Source organism: Lygodium microphyllum, chromosome 6 (assembly GCF_053477565.2).
Source record: "Lygodium microphyllum isolate KBCC chromosome 6, Lygodium_microphyllum_v1.1.10, whole genome shotgun sequence".
Taxonomy (NCBI): Eukaryota; Viridiplantae; Streptophyta; class Polypodiopsida; order Schizaeales; family Lygodiaceae; genus Lygodium; species Lygodium microphyllum.
This window is the reverse complement of record NC_141140.1, coordinates 118,724,224-118,746,559: the sequence shown is the minus strand read 5'-3', so window position 1 is coordinate 118,746,559 and position 22,336 is coordinate 118,724,224.

Here is a 22,336-nt window from a genome sequence, read left to right as displayed (position 1 = left end):
ATTTGGGTGAATGAATTGCATGCAAAGGAAAATCATATGCACCCTAGGCATAAGGAATTTCTTGCATATTTTAAGGACTGTTTTGCAGAAGACCTACCACCAGGTTTACCACCTTCACGTCCAGAAGACCATAAGATTGATTTAATTCCTGGCACACAACCACCTTGCAAAGCACCATATAGGCACAATCAAATAGAGCAAAAAGAAATCCAGAGTCAAGTTGAAGAATTACTAAATAAAGGCTTAATTCGACCTAGCAGTTCTCCATTCGGTGCACCTGTACTCTTAGTCAAGAAAAAGAATAATACCTATCGTATGTGTATTGACTACCGAGCATTAAATAAGATCACTGTAAAGAATAGGTATCCTATACCTAGAGTTGATGACCTTATGGACAAACTGCAAGGATCTTCTATATTTAGTAAAATTGACCTTAAGTCTGGATATCATCAGGTGAGGCTAGATAGAATTGACATATTTAAGACTGCATTCAGGACACAGTTTGGCCATTACGAATTCTTAGTCATGCCATTCGGATTGACTAATGCACCTGCTACTTTCAGTAGAATGATGAACCGTATCTTTCTGAAATATCAGTATTGTGTGATTGTTTTCTTTGATGATATTCTGGTGTTCAGTCAAAGTGAAAAAGAGCATTATGAGCATTTATCATTAGTTTTTTAATTACTAAAAGAAAATCAATTGTTTGCAAATCCTGAAAAGAGTGAATTCTTTAAGACAGAAATAGAATATTTAGGTCATATTGTATCAAAAGAAGGAATTAAAGTTGATCCTAAGAAAATTGATGCAATATTGCATTGGCCTGTTCCTAAAAATGTACATGAATTACACTCATTCCTTGGTCTTGCTAGTTTCTATAGGAAGTTTGTACGTAATTTTTCATTACTTGCTTTACCATTAACAAAACTTCTTAAGAAAGGAATTGTTTATCAATGGACTGAAACTCAGCAGAAATCCTTTGATTTACTGAAACGTGCATTAACTAATGCCCCTGTTCTACAATTGCCTGACTTTAATAGACCATTTTTTCTAGTTGTGACCGATGCTAGCGGATCAGGAATAGGAGCCGTACTAATGCAAGACAACCATCCAATAGCATATTCTAGTTCTAAGCTGAAACCATCTGAGCTCAAATATTCCACTTATGACAAAGAACTATTAGCAGTTGTACAAGCATTAAAACAATGGAAGCATTATTTAATGGGTTCAGAATTCATGATAAAGACCGACCAGCAAAGCATTAGACATCTACTTAGCCAACCCCAAATTTCTGACCGTCATATCAAATGGGCTTCCTTCATTCAAAGTTTTCATCCTATCATTCAATACCAACCTGGAAAAGAAAATGTAGTTGCTGATGCATTGAGTAGAAGACCTGCAATTCATAATATTTCTATCATATCTTTTGATTCTTTGATTGCTATGAAAGACACATATCACCAAGATATTACTTTTCATTCTGATTGGCAAAAATTAGTTCAAAATAATTTCATTCCTCTTGATTCATTGTCATATAATGATGGATTTATGTTTTTTGAAAAGAGACTGTGTGTTACTATTCCATTCCGCTCTTTTGTTTTGAATGAAATTCATTGTCCCCCATATCAAGGTCATAGAGGTATCATATCTACATTACGCATGCTAACTGAAGATTTTTATTGGCCGCATATGGATGCAGATGTATCTAATTTCGTTTCTGAATGTTTGATTTGTCAAAGAATAAAGAGACGTCATGGTAAACAATATGGCTTACTAATGCCTTTGTCTATTCCATCTAAACCTTGGGAACATATATCTATGGATTTCATTACTGGTTTACCAAATACTAAAACCATGACATGATTTGGACAATTGTAGATAGATTTAGTAAGCAAGCATATTTCATTGCATGTAAGAAAACTTTAACAGCATCACAAGCAGCACAGTTATTTTTGAAAACTGTTTTTACTAACCATGGATTGCCAAAAGTGATTATTTCAGATCGTGATTCTAGATTTTGTAATAATTTTTGGATTACACTGTTTGCAAATCTAGGCACAAAGATTGATTTCTCATCTGCATTTCATCCAGAAACAAATGGACAAACAAAAGCCACAAATAGTACCATTCTAGATCTTTTACGTGCATATACTATCTCTAAACCTCAGACATGGGATACTCATTTGCATTTATTACAGTTTGCATATAACAATACACTGCACACATCTACAAAGAAAGCACCTTTTGAAGTCATTTATGGATATAGATTATCTACACCTGTTGCATCTTTGTCTAATAGAATTCAGAGTGCTGATGATATTGCTACTATGCATAACAGTATTTTTGATGAGGTTAAGGATATGATTGCTAAAGCCCAACAATCATATACCAAACAAGCCAACAAGAAAAGACAAGCTATGAATTTCAAAGTTGATGATTATGTTTGGCTTAGAATAGAAAAGCGTAGACTGCAAAGTGTAGATAGACATCCAGTTGTCAAATTAGCTCCTAGATTCTATGGACCATTTAGAATCATTCATAAGATTAATGATAATTCATTCAAATTAGAATTGCCATCTCATTGGAAAATTCATAATACATTTCACATTAGTTTATTGAGACCATTTAGAGGCCAATTACCTATCCACCCTGTTTATGAAAACCCACCTTTATTAGAGGAAGAGACTGAAATACTTGAACCAGAAGCCATCATAGACACTGACTACATGACCACTAGAACTGGCCGAAGGTATTCTAGATATCTAGTAAAATTTAAGAACCATCCTGTAGAGGAAGCACAATGGATGCACGCTAGAGACTTAAATGCTTTCCCCACTCTGTTAGCTCCACATTGAGCTAATAGCAATTGAGGTCAATTGCTATCCCACCCCAGATGTCTCTACCACAACTGAAGCTCCAATAAAGTACTCCTTGTCACATTTGAGAGCTGTAACAATTCCCAATAACTCCCTCTTGATTTGCGGATATCTCCTCTGTCTCTCGTTTAGGACTTTCGCCCCAAACCGAATAGCATACCTATTTCTATCTGCATCATCTTGACCCACAGCCCAACCTATGCCAATTGGACTAGTGTCAACTGTCAATACAATAGGCCTATCACAATTATAATCCGCTTTCCTGAGAGTAGGAGCATTCTGCAATAACTTCTTCAATTTCCGCATGGCTCTAGTGTGACTCTCATCCCAATAAAATTTCTGCCCCTTTCGAAGCAGCTGATACAAACAATCTGCAATGTGTGCAAAATGAGGTATCCAAATCATATAAAACACACAAGCACCAATGAATCTTCGTACCTCTGAAGTAGTAGAACAATACTCTGCAATCTTGCCTATAGCATTCACCTTATCAGGTGAGGGTTTCCTGCCATAATATCCACACATATGCCCAACAATGACAACCTCATTCACTCCAAAAACAGATTTTTGCCCTGAAAGTGTCAAGTTCACTTCTTCTAACCTGGCCAAAATCTTCTCACATGCTGAAATATGATCAGCCACAAAGTACCTGCATCCCTGCTCATTTAGGCTCTCATTCTTCTCTTCTTCTGCACACCCCTTAATGGGCACATCATCCAAGAAAGGCATAGTAAGCTGAGGTATGTAATCACGAAGGACCTTATGCATGGCATTCATCATATGCGCAACAGAATTAGTGGCACCTTGAGGCAAGGTACACATCCTCACAAGGCCAATAGGAGTTCTCATGGTGGTTATGTCCCTGCTTTCCAAAGCCAGCTGAAACTGATCATAACCTGAATACAAATCACCCAAAGAATAGATGGCACGTCCAGCAAATGCCTCTGCAAACTCATCCACAACTGGACCTATACCAACATTCCTGATAGTAACTCTATTCACTGGCTGCATGTCCTGAATAAATGGAAGAGTACCATTCTTCTTCGGAACTGTAAACCACCTGTTTGAGTATGGTGCAGATGAAGGCTCAAGGATTCCCATCCTGATTTTCTCATTCAATAAATCAATCAGCTTTGGCAAGTGTGCTTTAGGCACTGGAATAGGTCGGAGATTCCATGGAATATGAGGAATAGTAAAGATGACCATAGGAGCAACAATATCAGGATTCACACATCCAATCTCATGTGGGACAAAAGCAAATCCCCTTCCATGACGCTCAAGCATCTCCTGAAAGCATTGCTTCTCCATGGGTAACAAGAAATCACCATTTCCAATTTTCAATTCAACAAGTGTCTCTGCTGAAAATTTATGACCAATATGCTCCGGATTCCTCAAAATTTGCTGTTTAGCAGCCCTTTCTATTTGCTGATCACTGTCAGGTGGAAGCGGTACAGCAACCGGCTTCACCTTCTTATCCACAGTTTTATATTTCGTGTCAACCCTGGCTTCATTATGCTCTTCTGCATTACATAAACCTTGCTGTAAATCAGCAATTCTGCACTCCAATGGCTGAATATTCTCAGCCCTCTGCTCTATGGACTGCATAGAAACAGCCCCAAACTCTGAATGCTGAAATATTTCAGCAGTAAACTCTGTTGGCTGAAAATTTTCAGCCCTCTGTCTCTCTGAAAGCTGATCATAACCAGCTGGAAACTCTGTTTGCTGAATTTCTTCAGCACTCAATACTCTTTGCTGAGTTACCTCAGCCTCTGACTCAATCTGTGACATAAAATCTGCAATTTCATGAAACATGTCCAGGGACTGCACTAATACATTACCATGACAATTCAGCATATCAGTTTTCAGCATATCTCCCATCTCTGTCATCGTATCTGCACAAATCACACTGTCATACATACCATCTATGTGCTCATCATCCTCCAAAATTCCTGCATTTTTCAAATTTTTCTCCTTCCTGCATATATATTGCCTGGCAGCTCTAGGCAACCTAGAAGTCTTCTGATAACTCATTGAACTGTTTGCTGAAATCCCAACATAACCGGAGGAGAAAACACTACTGCTGCCAGGAGGCGAGAACTCCAATCTCCTCTCCTCTGTACCACCGTCGTCTCGCGAAACGGCGGTACCTAATGAAAACCCGAATCCCTCACAGTGGGCAAGGGTGCATCTCTGAGAGTATCCCTGTTTCTAACATGGTTCACACATACAGTCATAAACTGAACTGCTCTCATACCATCTTTACTGCGAATTCGTGCATAAGCAGATCCATCATCCATGACCTTTGTCTCCATGCGCATCTCTGTAATGAATGGCTGTCCAAGAATTATAGGATAAGAGCATGAATCCTGCACAAAGAAATGAAAATCCTCCTCTACATCACCAATAGAAACCCTGACACTAGGGCAAGCAGCATATAAATCACCTGCAGTGTTATTGGCGGCTCTCATACGCCACCCATGCTCTACATCCATAGGCCATCTGTTACTCTCATAAACTCCACGAACAATGAGATTAATCTCTGAACCATGATCAACCAATGCAACATAAGGCACCTGTTTCTCTCCAATCTTTACCATCGTCTCTATAGTTGCCCTAGCCCAATGACTCCGCGAAAAGTGACTACGCGGTATCAAAACAGGCTCATCAATTTCAGCATAATGCATAGGCTGAACCCTCTTCTCTACCTGTGGCAAAACAGAAGCATTATCAACCATGACCTCATCATCATCCTCATCCAACTCTCCAATCAAAACTCCCTGTGTATCAGTGGTAGCCAATGCATGTCTTTTCCTCTTCAGGACCTCCTGAAACTCATCCTGAAACTCTCTTTTTGAGATGCCCAAAATCTCGGAAATAGTGAAAGTCACCTCACTACCAAGTATCTTATCATTAAAGATTTTCTTCATATCTGTAGATGTCTCAATATCGGACATCAATCTGAATCCTGGCTGCTTTCTCTCTCTAGGCTCTTCCCTCTTTTCTCTCTTTTGAGCATCCTCCATCTGTCGATCTGGCCCTGGTCGTGAAGACGGTCCTGCAGTAGGTGGAGTAACAAACTCACCCCCTCTAGTCTTCTTAGCTGCACTTGGATTGTCTTCATCCCTCTTACACTTCTCCTCAACAAATACATCTGCACCATGAGATTTAGCCAAATAAGCATAAATAGAATACCTGTCAACATGCGAGTCCCAACCTGTCTCTGATCTGATGCTAGAGCCTGCACTAGTCAAAACAGTTTGCTGAATTTTCCCCTTGTTTGCAGACTCCATAGCATAAGTCCATAGTGCGGACTGAGTCTCTGATCCCTTCTCAATCTGTACTCCATATGTAGAAGCATCACCTCTAGCCGTCACATAAGAAGTACGCGCAGCCATGTCCTCCACTAACTTCTTCATTCCACCTTTACCAAAGTTGGTAGCAAGTGGAGCTCCTATCTCAGTCAACCAAATCTTACCATCTTGCCCCCAATATACCAAATTCTGCCTCCTTGCATCCTGGAAAGAGTCACAATCCCTGCAATGCTGATGCTCCGTACTATCACACCAAATACATCTCCGATCTCTCCTAGGAGCACTAGGAGCACTCCTAGGTGCAGTAGGAGCACTAGAAGAAGTAGTAGGCACAGTCGAAGCAAACTGCTCCTTCAACTTACCCACCAACTCCGCTTTGACTGACTCAAGTGTCAAATCTGTGATACCTTTGATTATGTCATCAAGAGAAGTAGGCACCGATGGAGCGGATGGTTTTGGAGCATAAGGTGTAGGCATCGGTCGTGGAACAAGAGGAATAGGTGGAGTAGAAACTGTAGGCACTGGCATAGGCCAAGAAACTGGCTGAGGAGGAGAAGAAATAACAGGGATAGAAGTAGGCATAGGAGCAGATGATGGTGTAGGTGTCATGGAACCATTCTGTAGGCGAGTCTTCCATATCCTCCTCTTGGTCAAAGTTGAGACTGCATCCTGAGCATCCTGCCAATCAGTTTTAAGACCCATAGGCTTCGTACGATCTTCAAGAAGCTCACCCAATTCTTCTTGAAGAGCAGGATCTGCAGCTTGCAAGAAAAGCTCAACTTTTTCAACATCCAATGCTCTTTGTTCAATGACATCAAGCTGACTATACCTCTCTTCGAATTCTCGAATCAACTCCGAAGCAGCAAGACCCTTGTTTGGCATGTAGACCCACTCTCGGAATGACCGCCGAGTAGCCATACCAAAATCCTCAAGGAAGTATTCTTCTTTTAGAGCCTTCTTAAAATCTTGCCAATGTGTATTTTGAATAAATAAATTAGTCACCTTTGTCCTCAAAGCAGGTGTGACAAGACGAAGGAAGTACTTACTCATAAGTCCAGCAGGAACTCCAAAAAACCCCATCTTGATCTCATATGTCTTCAAATATGCTGAAACATTACGCCCGTCAAATAGCTTCTTCTCACTCTCAACTGCTTCAATAGCCTTAGTCGCGCTGTTTGCATTCTCCTGCTCCGAATAGAGTTGCCTTTGCTGAGACAACTGCTGTTGATGGAATTGTTGTTGCTGCTGCATATACATTTGTGTTTGCTGATTTTGGAGCTGCATATACATGGACATATTCTGCAAAATCTGTTTTAGATCCTCCGTTGAAGTACTTGACGCAGCAGTCATTGATGGAGCTGAAGTAGAGGCAGCTGGAGTTGTAGAGGAAGCTGAAATAGAGGCTGAAGTGTCTCCCATCCTGAAATTTCTGCGACGCTTTCACGTCGGGTTCACCAAAGTTATCGAAGGGTTTTCGAAAGCAAAGTCACAAGCACAGAGGTTCTTGAGAAATTCCAAGATGAAAGAACAAGCGAAACAAATAATCAAGACGAATATGATGCCAGGGTTTAAGTGTATTACAATTTTTGGTTCAAGTACAAGTAACAAGACGGATCAACCAAAAGAATCAATCCTCGCAAGAAAACCACTTTATGTTATAAATCAGAATACAAGAGCATCAGATATGTCATCCAGTCTTCAAGAGAATATCTTCAAAATAGACTCTTCTTCAACTGATAGATCAGCTGGTATGTGTCTTGAGTGTAGCACTAAAGTCAGTGTCAGTGGACTGAGGGAGAGCACATTGGGGTAAAAGAAGCTTCACTCAAAGGAACAAGATGGGCTGACAGCGTAAGATAATTGCTTCTCCATAATCAGGTTTAAGGGTGATTCCGTGTCTTATGCCCTGCATGATGTCATCATCTACAAACTCAATGTCTTCATTATCACCTTTCAACCAGAGAGTTTCTTACACATGTCAAATTCTGTATCCAAATTGTAATATAGCAGTGGTGGAAGGTAACTGGTTCTTGATAGCAACAAGCAGATGCGGTCAGGCACCTGTGCACCTCTACCATAAACTTTGCGATACAAAGCCCCAATCCAAGAAGCTGTATCTCCTTCTGATTTCAGCCAAATATTAGGATGAAATTTCCTGAGAAGCTCCGCAAGGAGAATCGGTGAAAGAATGATGGAGAGGCAGAATACTTCCTGGTCAATGACGATGGAGGAATGTGCGCCGGAGGAGGACGGGTGTATTATGTATAATTGTACACAGTCGTCGAGAGACTCCAGCCGCCAAAGCTTGAGATCACCAATCTCAGTTGCATGTTCAATTCAGCGGCATGCTCAACAGTTGTTGCTGATGAACTTAGGCCATGTTGATTAGCTCTTCTTTTCGTCAGTTTGCCTATTTGAAATTGAAGATGAGTTCCGTCACCTTTGAAGTGTTCATGCAGAGCAACAGAACAATGTTACGTCAGCTATCTACTTGCAATAGCAACGACACATGTCGAGGCAGCACTCGCAGGTTTCTTAACAGTAAAAGCAACAGCAAAGCGTGAAGAGGCATTGAACATGTATCCTTTCTCCTTGCTTTGTTTTGAGATATGAACCTCTCTGTGATGATGACCAGTGAACATATGGAGACGACTGCAACGAAAGGTAAGACTCGTGGGAAGGCATGGAGCCTATCTTCCTCTCTGTCGCAGCAGCAGTCGTTTTCTACCTCAAGCTTTCATCCTCCTTCAACTTTTATCTTCCTCAGATAAATTTCTGGACTGGATTCTTCTTTGTAGAAACTGAATGTATCAGAAAATCGCCATGTTGAAAGCTTGTGTTGGCCGGAAGGGCATGAACATACAAGCAAGCAAAGAAGCCACCAAATACAGACGAAAGACGAGTCGAGGGAACGTCAGAAACGAGCTTTCTGTTCCTTTTCTGTTTACATGGTCATCGCCATCATCCAGAGAACGTGCTTCCTCCGTTCGATCCTTTTGCCAAGCAGCAACCTCATCAGCCATCACCTCTGTTCATCGCAGTCTTCGCCTTGATCTCTCCTTCAATATTGCCCCCCCCAGAGCCTCCCCTGTTCCTCTCGTTCTTTATTACTTCTTTCCCTCCCCTCTCCAAGCAGCCTACAACACAGACAGATCAATCGTTTTCGTAAGCAGGCTGTTTATCATGCTGTTCTTCCTTCGTCGCTCCTCTCTCGTCGATCCCCTTCAGAGCTCTCCTGATCTCCTCCTTCTTCCGCATTCGTCCTTATTCCCCCCCCAGAGTGCCGTTCTTTTCGTTCATTCTGCCCCCCCAAGGAAAAACCAGAGTGGCCTCCCTTTTCGCTCCCCTTTTTCCAGAATTAGTGGCCCTTTTCTTTTTTTTTTAATACATACGCAGATTGTGCCTATCAAAAAGTAGCCTCCTTCTTTATAAATGGAGAGTGATAAGGATAGCACAATCTCCAATCAAAGATTAGCATAGCATGTACACAACTTGCCCCTTCAAGACAGATTAAACAGTGCTGTACTGCCACCTGAAGTAGCACTATTACTTGTCGTGGGGGGGGAAGGGTCCACTAAAGTAATCAAGACGATGAGGCCTATAGAAGCCGAAACATGCTACCACTATGTGTATCCATCTTGGTGAAGTGGGCAAAACAAACACCAGCAACAACAATGTGCACCAAAAAGAACCCACCTCGCACACACAATCTCACCAATTGTATGTACTGATGATGTCTTCCGTTTGATTTCAATGGCAAATACTCCAAAAAGGAACACTTGAATTGTCGTCTCACTCGCATACCACAAAGGGCCATTGACACCATACTCCCATGTAACATTAGAGCTTTGCAAAATAGTAGCTGCCCAAGTCCACTGTGATACAATGACACTCACAATCAAGCCTGTCTTGATGCTCCTACTAGTTGTATTGCACCATTCTGAGGTGTGCTAAACATCAAGCAAGCTCTCACATTTGGCAAACATATCCACCAATGTACTTCGACTTGCATCTCTTGGAATTAGTTTAGTACTTCCTCACAAAGCCCATAATCGGCATATCTTGAAATAAGTGTAGCCCATGAGATTGCATCTCGAGTTTCCAATCTATCAAAAACTCCCTGTTTTTCTCCGTCTTCGGCATAGAATGAAAGAGCAAACATAACAACTAAGTATGTACAAAGTATCAAATCACACACACGACTTTTGGGTGGTTTACACACCTCGAATGCGCAGCAATACGACAACGGGATGTAGAGAATATACATATAGTAACTTCCTCGATCTACCATCTAGCATCCCATCCCACCATAGGCCAATTGCTTTGCTGGCCATTCTCTTCACCTCCCTCTTCTTCTGTGTGGCTACACCCTTGGGACCACAACTAACCGGTCTCAATGGCTACCTACTCTCTGCCCCTTTGATCTCCATTGCCTCCCTCCTCTCCTTGCCATGCCACATATATGTCCCCTAGTAGCTGAGGCGGTCCACCTTGCAACTAATGCACCTCTAGTTGTCTCACTTTCCTCACATTGCCCATGACTGCTACCTCTAGCCATTAGCTGTTGTTAAGCATTCTTTTGTAAACTAAAACCCCTACAAAAAAGATTAGATAGGTAATGTTTTTTTTAATTAGGTGTTTACATAACTATTTGTTTTGTTGTTTTGTGGCTAGATTTTTTGTGTTTGTCTAGATGAGGAAAATTTTTTGTCATTTTTTTGGATTTTTTGAGCTTGAAAACTTGATATCCTTGGTCAAAATTGGTGTTTGTTTGGACAAATTGGAGTAGGATTTTGATGGTAGAAACTAAACATCTTGAAAGAGGAATATTATATTGCTGATAACTTTGTACATCACCAAGATTATGGGTTCACGAGTACTTCATGTTGCACTTGTCAAGGATCATAATTTAACTAAGGAACTCTGTTTGCATTTTGCATAACAGATGCGTAATTGTAGATAGGCTACGCATAATTTTATCAATACATGCATCTTTTTCTGTGTAGCAACAATTGTGTAAATGAATGGCATGAATTTTTGGTTTTACACGTCTTAAAATGGTATGTTTTTTAGCATGAAGTTCAATTTCTATAGCATGTCTTCAGCTAGGACACATTGAATGGTATTAAAGTAGGTACATTTGAGAAAATATCATTTTTGAAGATTCAAAGAGTGTATACATCATGATGGAATGGCTCTTCTTGCATGTCAGAAATACCATGAAGTTATTAGTAATGCTCCTCAAAATCTAAAATATGATAGATATATATTGCAATAAAGTAAGAGATGGTGCAAGAAAAGAAGAAAAATACTGAAAACACCATGATTATTGGAAGCTCAAAGAGTTTGCACATCAAGTTATCTCAAAGATATTGATGATGAAAATATGGCTCTTTCATGAAGTAAAGCGAACCTTTATGAAGAAAAGACTTTTATGTGGTATCTCACAAGGATAGTACTAAGTTAATTGGAACCAATCAGCATATTTTCATTTTCAAGGGGTAAGGGGAATGGTTGGGACGATATGCATAAGAAAGAGAATGGTGACTACCAAGAGGCTAATACGAGATTTGATGTATCTTTGAGGGGTGCTTCTATGGTAATTTTGAATCCAAGTACATGGACAATAAAGAATTGGTGTTAGCCATAGGACTGGAAGGTCAAGGTATTTGTGACATATGGGTTTGTCAACTACAGTGCCAATTGATTGTGGTGATTGAGGATCTTGACTTGAGGAGTTTTTTCTCGGAGGTCTTCATCATTATGACTCTATTATGAAAGTGTGTTTGAAAGAAGGCCAGAAAGGATGCTCTCATATGATGTACAAAGACATCAATACACATGTTGTTGTCTCTTAATGTGTAGGATCACATGAATATTCTTGCAACGTAACGACTATGTTGGAGGAGGATGCTGAGAGAAGGTAATAAAGACATGAAGTATGTTCTTAGGAAAATGACCAAGTGAATGACGAGAAGAACCTAAAAGAAGTGAAGAACGATACATGTGATTGCATGGAGACATCCATCAAAGATGTGAAACTAGAGAGCACAAATTCAAATAAGGGAGAAATAGCAGTGATTTATAGAAATTCAAAAGGGAAATTTTGAAGAAGAGGAGGAGGATTGTTGACAGAGTAGACATGATCATCGTATACAGATTTAAAAAAATGATTCTGAAGATTTGAGAAGAGCTAATTGCTACCATTATAAAAATAGATTGTGCTTATCATGATGGAGGTCGTAACTAGTCAAGGTGGAGTATGATTTCAGGAGTTTATAGAGGTGACTTTTTGGCATGTTGGTTCATCACAAGCTAACTAGGGACCACATCACTAATTTAGAGGAGAGCCAAAATCATTGCCTTAGGATAGCTCTACTGGTCTTTTAAATTGTAGGGTGATTGACTAATGTAAGAAGAAAAAGCAACAATTTATGCAGGCATATCTAAGAGGAGCTTTTATAAGCTAGTCAACGTAATCTATGGGCTAGTAATTCATTAGAAGCCACTTCAATATCATCCCCAACTGTAGCCCTAACAGAGATAAAATAAGGAGATGCTACTTTGGAAGAGAATCATACGAAGCAATGTTGGGTGTGATGAAGAAAGGTCATACTATGCTTCACGATGGAGATACAAAAGCATGAGAACTAGAAGAAAAGAATTAATGATTTTCATTAAATTAAACGAGAAGAAAAGCTTTAAGATTTTATAAACACTTGTCATTTAGAAGGATATCAAACCTATATAAACACATGTTTGTATTTACCTCTCATGTGAGAAGATAGGAGGGTCACATAAGAATCAAGTCGGATTGCAAAAATAAGAGTTTTTTTGGGTAGAGCCTATTCCGTTCAAGTCGTTGAGCTTTGTAGAAGTAACAAGTTTTGTGAAATTTTGAGTATATTGAAAAATTGAGGTATGTATTTATGCCATGGGTATTTATTATAGCTTTTTGTATTTTGTATTCTGCAACTATTTGAGGCATAATTGTCATGGGTTAACTTCTATTTTAAACAATTATTCTTGTTAGGTTTTGTACTTGAACAAAGTTAATCAAGTTATCGAAACTCCTTGTCTTCTTGTTTTCAGGTTGTGTGAGAATATTAATTTTGAATACTATTTGATGAAACACCACCACCATAGCCATGCAACCTTCTTGCCTTATTACTATCACAAACTAGCCCCTCTACGTAATCTTATCTCCTCCTCTCTTTTTTGTTGCTCATATGGCCGTCTTTGCATCCAGTCGCCCCTCTCGTCCCTCAACCCACTCATGCCACCTAGCATGCCCCATCATAAGGGTGTCCACCATCATCACTGCATGGGAGGCCCACACCACCAACCTCCACTGTTGCCCAACCCACAGTTAGAGTCAAGAAGATGACCACCACTATAGCAATGACCACACATGCACTTCCTACACTCATTTAAAAACACATACATTGCACACATACATCAAACACATACATGCACACTCATGAATGGACCCACATGCATTCCATACACAAAGCACATGCACCCCATCCCACATGAACCTCACCCCTCATAAACACAACCCATACATGGACCCCACCTCACAACATGCTACACACATCCACACAAGGCACATTAAATACATGTACACACACATTGAGCCTATACATACACACCCATACAAGGCGCATTAAAGACATATACACACACATTGAGTCTACACACACACACACACACACACACACACACATGTGTATCTACATGCAGCTACATGCATACATGCATACACACTCATGCATGCACTCACACCCATGCACACATACACAATGCTTAGCACATATATAGGTTACACACTCATGCTACGTGTCAAGTGTGTGATGACCCTTTCCCTCTCAAACGCACCCCTAGCACTACCCAATTCTCATAGGGGGGAATCAAGGGGAGGGAGGAGGGAGGAAAAAAGGGCACATATACACAACATACCACACCACAACACAAGTATCCACATATACACACATGAATTGTTAACCACAATAAACACACATATATATTTGTGAATGCATACACAAAAATACACCTATACAAGATGTATAAAACTTAATCTCACACACACACACCCCTAGATGTACACCACACACACACATGCACACCACTACATATACTGTAGCACATCACCTTTAACATCGCCATACATACCTATATCTATAACACGCACACACACCAACAATACGACACATAACACGTGCACACTCTACCTGTATCATAGGTGTGGGCATTTTTCTCTCAAACCATCCTAGTACTACCCATTAGAGGGGAGGATCAAGGGTGCGAGGAGCACGGAGGGATGCATGTACATACACACATAGTTGCACATCAATACACACCATTACACATACTACCTAAATTCAATCTATCTATAATCTACATGACGATCAAGTGAACTTCATCTATGCTTAGAATACATAACATAAGGTGCTCAAAATATACAAAATACATCAAATTTAAGCATGGAAAAAACCTGAATCAAGAATTGAAGAGATACTACATAGGTATACTTCTCGATCGTCTTTTTCAAGGAATTGGTTGTAGTCGATCGTGATAGCTCTCATACCATGTTAAGATGTAGAGAGAGAAGATATATATATATATATATATATATATATATATATATATATATAGAGAGAGAGAGAGAGAGAGACATAGAGTAGAGACACACCATGTACACTCCCAAAGACTATTTCATATTGATCACAGTCTACATATATATAGGTGAGACCTAGTCTAGATAGGGTGAGCTATATATAGCTCCAACATTTGAAACGTATCTAAGTAATGGTTTGTTGGTCTATATGTGGTTAGACATATATATTATGGCAATGCTACCTATTCTCTCAGTGAGTTTTACAAGGCAAGTTTGAGGATTCCCATTGTAGAAAAGTAGATCAAACTCTTTCAAAGCAGAAGTGTAATTTATACGAGGTACATGAGCTTGAGAAAGGTATTACTCATGCCAATGATAAAAACAATGATAAAGATGAAAAGGAGTTGGATGATGAGGGCTTGGAACCTACTAAAGACTTAGTGTCTGATACATGTTGGAGGATGTGTAGGTTTGGAGGGGGTGGATATTGTGGCATTGCACATCCATTTACGAAAATCTCAGGAGGATTACCATTTCATAGGACTTAAATGTTCTTAGTCAATGCCATGTTAGCCTTTTGTGTTTCCATTATTTCATTCACGTTAGTGTTTTTATCAAAAATATGATGCCAGAATACTTTGTGTATGAGACTATATCTCAAGATCATCCAGTAGGGTCAAAAGGGGGAAATCAAAAAGACAAGATACAATATTAATATGGATGAGTTTGTGGGCTACCCATCCCATGCTCAAAAGAGGCGTGCCCAAGGCCGAAAAGCAAGAGAATTAAGGGGTAAAGATTAAAGACTTTTGGTCTAAAATAATCATGGGGGAAGAAAACACTACTTTGAAGCCCATTAAATCTACACCTTTGAGGATGTTGATGTTGTGAACAGTGCACCAAGCCACTTCTAAGTATCCATTGATGAGGAATAGCCAATAAAAAGGCTACAAAATATATGTACGTATCATGTGGGTTCAACATAAGGGATTTTTGAAAGAGCATTTTTACACAGTTTTTACATACTAAAGGGTCCCATATAAAAGGGTTACTTATAGATTGAATTGAAAAGGGTGATGCTTTATCAAGGAAAATTTCATAGATACGGATATATATAAATAGACCTTGAACATACCTAATATAGAGGGCATACATATAGTGAATTACCCGAGACTTGATGAATATGAATCGCTTTCTTTGAATGGCATTTAATAGCAGAAAGTTTCCTTTGATGTTCATGGGATGAAATTGATAGGCTACATCATGATAAAAGTAGGACAACATGTTGTCCATGGTGTTGGAGAGCTTCAAACTTCACTCTAGAAGCAACTATTGGTGGAATCCTTCTCTTAATCACTAGGAAAGGTTTGAATATCATAAAACTAAAGACTATAGTGGATTTGGACTAGCACAAATGGGGTTCTTTTTACTGCTATAATAGACCATCATAACATAGCCCATATAAGGATTTCATAGGATATTATGCTTTCTACAACCTCATATCATGTCTAGATTAAAGATGCTACCTCTTGCCATAGAGTTGCATGATTGAAACATAAAATTTAGAGCCTATATGTTAGTACAAGTGTATGTATAATAGTGAATTGATGTATATCAGGGCATTACTTGAGTTATTAACTCATTGTGTTTGAGCAATTATCCCATCAAGGGTCTACACTATTATTTGCAATGCATGCATGGAACTTGCATTGTTGTACATGTCATTAGTCCAAGGACTTTAAATTGTCTTTATATAATGTATTTGGATTCTAGAATTCCATAACCAATTATTTTTCTTATCTTTTCTATGTTACTCTTTGCAACCCTTAATACCTAAACCTCAGTGGTTAGGGCCATCTACTTTATCAGCCCCAACAACAAGGTCTTAACTATGAGCTTAGATGTCTATTAACCAAGAATGCAATCTATGGTAGCTACTCATTTTTTATTAGCAAGGACTACTTCATACATTCTGCTATGCATTGTCTCATATATATTTGAATCAACATATAATAAAGATGACCATACCGGACTTAACCCGAGGAGACTACTCATCATAAATATATGTATGTATCATGTGGGTTCAATATAAGGGATTTTTAAAATACCATTTTTACACATTTTTACATAGAAAAGTGTCCCATATAAAGGCCTTACTCACAAATTGAATAGAAAAGTGTTATGTTTTATTAAGGAAAATTTCATTGATAAGGATATTTATAAATAGCTATTGAACGCACGTGATATAAAGGGTATACATATAGTGAATTACCCCGAGGACTTACGAAGCCAGCCATGGCACCAACACTTGGCTAATAAAGGGATAAATGTTAACCATCATAAGGAAAAGGCTGCTTGAGGTAAGGTAGAGTGGAAGTAAGGAAGACTATAGAAGATTAAAAGGTACCACAATCAAATTTTTTGAATCATGATAAAACCTAAAAGTTCTTAATGTGTTATAAAATGCTTCTAGTAATATTTCTAAATTATTACTTATGGATGAATATATAATTTATAAAGATATTCTAATATAAGTATGTAGTGAGACTTAATTATATCTCTCTAATTGAAGGGACCTTACAGCAACAGCCAGTCATTTGCACCATAAAATGTAGAGGTTGGCCTAAAGGCATCACATCCTTAAACTTACACCTTTCCTTGTCTAGCATCAATACTTTGGCCATTTATGTGTCTAGGAATAATTCTACACACTTTTCAATCATACTAGCCATAGAAATCATTTCCAACTTCACAATAGATATTGACAAGTAGTATGAATGTCGCATAAACAATGACATAGACATCCCATAGGCACATAGATAAAATGTGAGACATTTCCAATTGACAAGTAGTATGAATGTAGCATAAACAATGAGAGACACATCCCATATGTACATAAATAAAATTGAGACACTATCAAATATCTTGTAAGCTTTAAGCCTATAGAAACATAATCATGTGGAATGAGCATGACATCCATTTCCTCTAAATCTACACATCCTCCAAAATGTGTCACATATCTTTACTCTTCATCATGTTTGAGGTTTTCATCTTTTCCTAGAATGTCATCCTTTTTCAATGCTATCCTATGTATTTTTAGCCTCATGCTCTACTTCTTCGTAAGTGTAAGATGCTCTTCTCTTGAATAACTTGATCCTTCTTTCTACTATGGGTATCTTCAATTCAATCCCATCCAACTTAGAAAGGGATTATGTAGCATTATCATATTTATGCAAGTCTACCAATCTTTATCTTGGAGACTTTCCTAATAGTAGTGTTCTATTTATCCAAGCTGTTGTCATATGCAAGTACCCAATCTCCCTCCTCTGTAGCTCTTGGCCTAAGTTTGTGGCCTTTTTCAAACTTGTATGCCTTTCTCAATCTAGCCTTCTTTAATCTTTTTACTACAATCTTTATGTATTTTGGCCTTCTTTGAATGGATAGATGCTAAGATCTAGAGAAATTTCCTTGTTTGTTTCTTCTTCCCATGGAAAGACATTCCATGTGGTAGCTAGTTCTTCTATTGGTATGTTGGAATTTGATGACACATTACCTCTACTAGCATATACCCTACCACAACACTATGAATAATGTGAAAAGCCCATAATGCATATTAAAGCAATTGTGGTGATTCTCAAATTTTTCCCTCTACATGCATTTGTAGAGGCCTTGACAATCGAAGGATGTTCTCTTTAACTCTTTCCATTCCTCTTTGGATTATATACTCATGTAAGTGCAAGTTTGATCCCTGATCTAGAAAAGAAGTCTCTAGCCTCATCATCATCACGCTCTCCTCATCCAACCCTAACATTGTGTTTACATCTATAATGAAAAAACACATTTTCCAATAAAAATCTACATACGATACTTTTAGCTTTAGTCTTCAAAGTTTAACATTCCACCTAATTTTCAAGGTGCTCATGTGCAAGAATAATATATCTCATCTTTCACCATTGAACCATAAGCATGGTCATCAGATCTACAACCCATTTGTAATGCATCAAGAGAGGATACACAAGATCCAAAACATCTCTATGTCTCATAGAAGAATACATCTAACATATGCTACAAGTTTTTACAAATTGTGACACATTTCTATGGGATCAGCTCAATGCCAAAGCCTGCTCTTTTCTCTTATTGAGTTGTACAAATTATATGCTCGTGCATGCTAGATATATACATATTGCTACAAAGAGTTGGAGGAGATTGACGTCTTTCTTCTAGATACAAACATTTGGGTGTCAATTATCTCTTGAGTTGACGCTAAAATAGCTTAGTGTCACAGATTCCCCTTCCATGAGGGATCACATCCACAAGGTGGAGGAGCTTCAAGATGAGCATGCATCCCTTGGTATTGACATTTCTTTGGAAGACCTAGCTATGACACTTCTCTCATACCTTCAAATTCAATTATTCAAACCATATGTCTCACGCACTACTTTAGATCCTTCAGATTCAATGTTTGTACTCAAACAACTATCCTATAGGACCACCTTGTAGAAAATGACCTATATCTTTTGATCTATAACTCATTTTACTAAGCTTTGTTCTGCGAAGTTGTAGCCCTAATTCTGACCTAAAACTCTTGTAGAGAACTTAGAATCAATTTTTGAAGATTTCAAACCCCATAATTTTATGCATATCCTGCAACTATCTTTTACTATGCCCAAACATCGACATTCTCATCCTTGTAACATTGTATACCAACATAGATGACAACCAAACTTGGTAGGCCTCTTCCTAAGTATAAAAACTCATCTTGGAAGTGTGGCCACCATATATCCTTGCAAAAATAGAACAATTTTCAAGATATTTAATTATGCTCCAACCTATCTATATAGTAACCTACAACCATATCCCTCCTCTTAGATAAAAAACCACTGGTGGATAATTGACCAATTAGGCATGGCATCATGTATGAATGATGGGATGCAAAGTTGTTTATGATACATGAGAGCATATTGTACTTGATTTTATCATTTTTTATTACTCTTACAGTCAAGAAAACAAGCTTGATTTGAGTTAGAACTTATGAGATAATACTCTTGTGATCTTTGCTAAGAACATGTAGTTGGAAGCTCTATTAACATCTTCAAGAACTTGGCTTGAAACCTTCAACCCTTCTCTTATCTCTACCATCTCCGAAGTCTAAGCTCTTGAACCCCCATACATTCTTCTCTCTCAAACCCTTGTGATTGACCATGAAGTACCTCTTGAACCTTTAAACATTTATTGTAATCTACTTATCTCTTGAAGACACATCTCTATCTAGCTTGTCCAATTTTCTTGCTAAACCCCTATGGTGACCTTCAACCCTGCGCACTGCGACATTGGTGAACCCAATGTGAAGGTCGGTGTAAGAGAACTCCAAGATGGGGGATTCTTCAGGAGATACTCTACAACAATTGGTGTGCATACTGCAGCAGACTCAGCAACAATAAATCCAAATGTTACAACAACAAGAACAACAAAGGCAAAACAAAGAGAAGATTGATTCCACAACTATCAAGGCCCTAGAGGAAGTTGGATGTGAATTAAAATAATTTAATGGTCAAAATGTCTCTATTTTCATTCACTTGTATGTTGAGAAAATGCTGTTCTTGTAAAATACGCAATTCTCACAGCAAACAAAATAACTGGAAAATACAAGAATACACCAAATATACCAAAGAAACCATAGCCAAGGTGGCTAGGCATGAAAATGTATTGCCATGAATGGCTGAGAATCAAAGATGAATGTTGCAACAAGATACTCACCTCTTGCTATGGTGGACATAGGTATACACCCCTATGATAGGTAGGAGGAATGATCCCTCAATATTGTATTCTTGAAATGGCAAAAAGATCCTTCACATGTTACATCTCCACCTTTTATACCAAACCCTAGAATATCCTAGACTAAGGTATTTTATGCTTTATTACAAGCCATCCCAGCCTAGAAGAGCTTTGTCCTCAAAGCTGAATTGGGAACAAATTATAAGGATGATTACAAGGATAGCTTGAAGCATATGGAATCATGCTGAAGTAGAGCTCTTATGTTGATAAAGAATCAAGAAGTTGATGAAAAAATGAACATGTAAATGGAACACAGTGCTGTAAGCTGTCCAAAACAGGCCGTATACAAAATTGGCCATATCTTGAGCTAGAAATATCCGATTTCCATGTGCTATATATAGAAATGTAGAAGACAACATGTAGTATCCAGCCATGCCTTCAAAATCTAATTTCCATGAAGATAAGGCAATTAACTTTTCGACAGGAAATTATTACTGCAAGATGTTTATTGTTCTGTTCATGAACTGTCCTCTTGTAAAAGCCATGGAAATTGCTCCAAGTATTATGCTTGTTGCCAAGAAGATTCTTCGATAGGAAAATCTTTCCATTTGATAAGGTATTCCACAAGAATTTGGTTCCTTAGAACCTTCTCCCTCTTACCAATAATCTTTTTAGGCTCATAGATGATTAAACCATCATCATCCAAGGGAGAGAGTTCTTCAGGAACTTGGATTTGAGAACCAACATACTTTTTAAGCTGAGACACATGAAAAACATTATGAATTCTTGTGCTTGAAGGTAAATCCAGCTGATAAGCAAGATTCCCAACTCGTTTGACAATGCAGTAAGGACCATAAAATCTATGAGCAAGTTTATTGTGCCCTCCTTTGAGAGAAGTGTATCGTGACTTGGGAACCTTCAAGAATACCAAATCATCTTCCTCAAACTCCACATGTCTTCTTTTCTCATCCGCATAGGCTTTCATGGTCTCTTGAGCTTTTCGAATGTTGTCCTTGCATTGCTTCATAAGAGCCTCCATCTTTTTTAACTCCTCATGAGCTTGTGGATTCACATCTTCATGGAATAAGGCAGAGGGTACTTGCACTTTGTAACCATATAGAGCTTCAAAAGGAGACATTCCAATACTCATATGATAAGTATTGTTATAGAAATACTCTGCAAGCCAATGGTCCGAAGAATTTTGTATGTCATGGCAAAAGTGCTGCAAGTATACCTCTAACCATTTGTTAACTATTTATGTTTGCCCATTAGTTTGCGGATGGTATGCTATACTAGGAGTCAATAGAGTCCCCATTGAAGAGAATAAACTCCTCCAAAAGCTTCCCATAAACTTAGTCTTCATCGGACACAATCTTCATATGCATTCCATGAAGCTTGAAGATAGATTCCATAAATTGTTCAGCCACTTGCTTTGCTGTAAATTGAGCTTTGGTAGGGATGAAATGGACTGATTTAGTCAACCTTTTTACCACCACATAAATGTTATTCCAACCATTCTTTGTTGTAGGTAATACCACTATAAAATCCATGGTAATATCAATCCACTTACCATGAGGAATAGAAAGTGGCTAAAGTAAGCCACTAGGTAGAAGAGAAGAGTCCTTGTTTTGTTGGCATGGAAGACGTTGCATAACAAAATCCTTAACATCCCTCCAAATACCCTTCGAATAGAAGCTCTTATGGATATTATCAAAGGTTTTGAACAACCCATGGTGTCCCGCTAAAGGCGAAGAGTG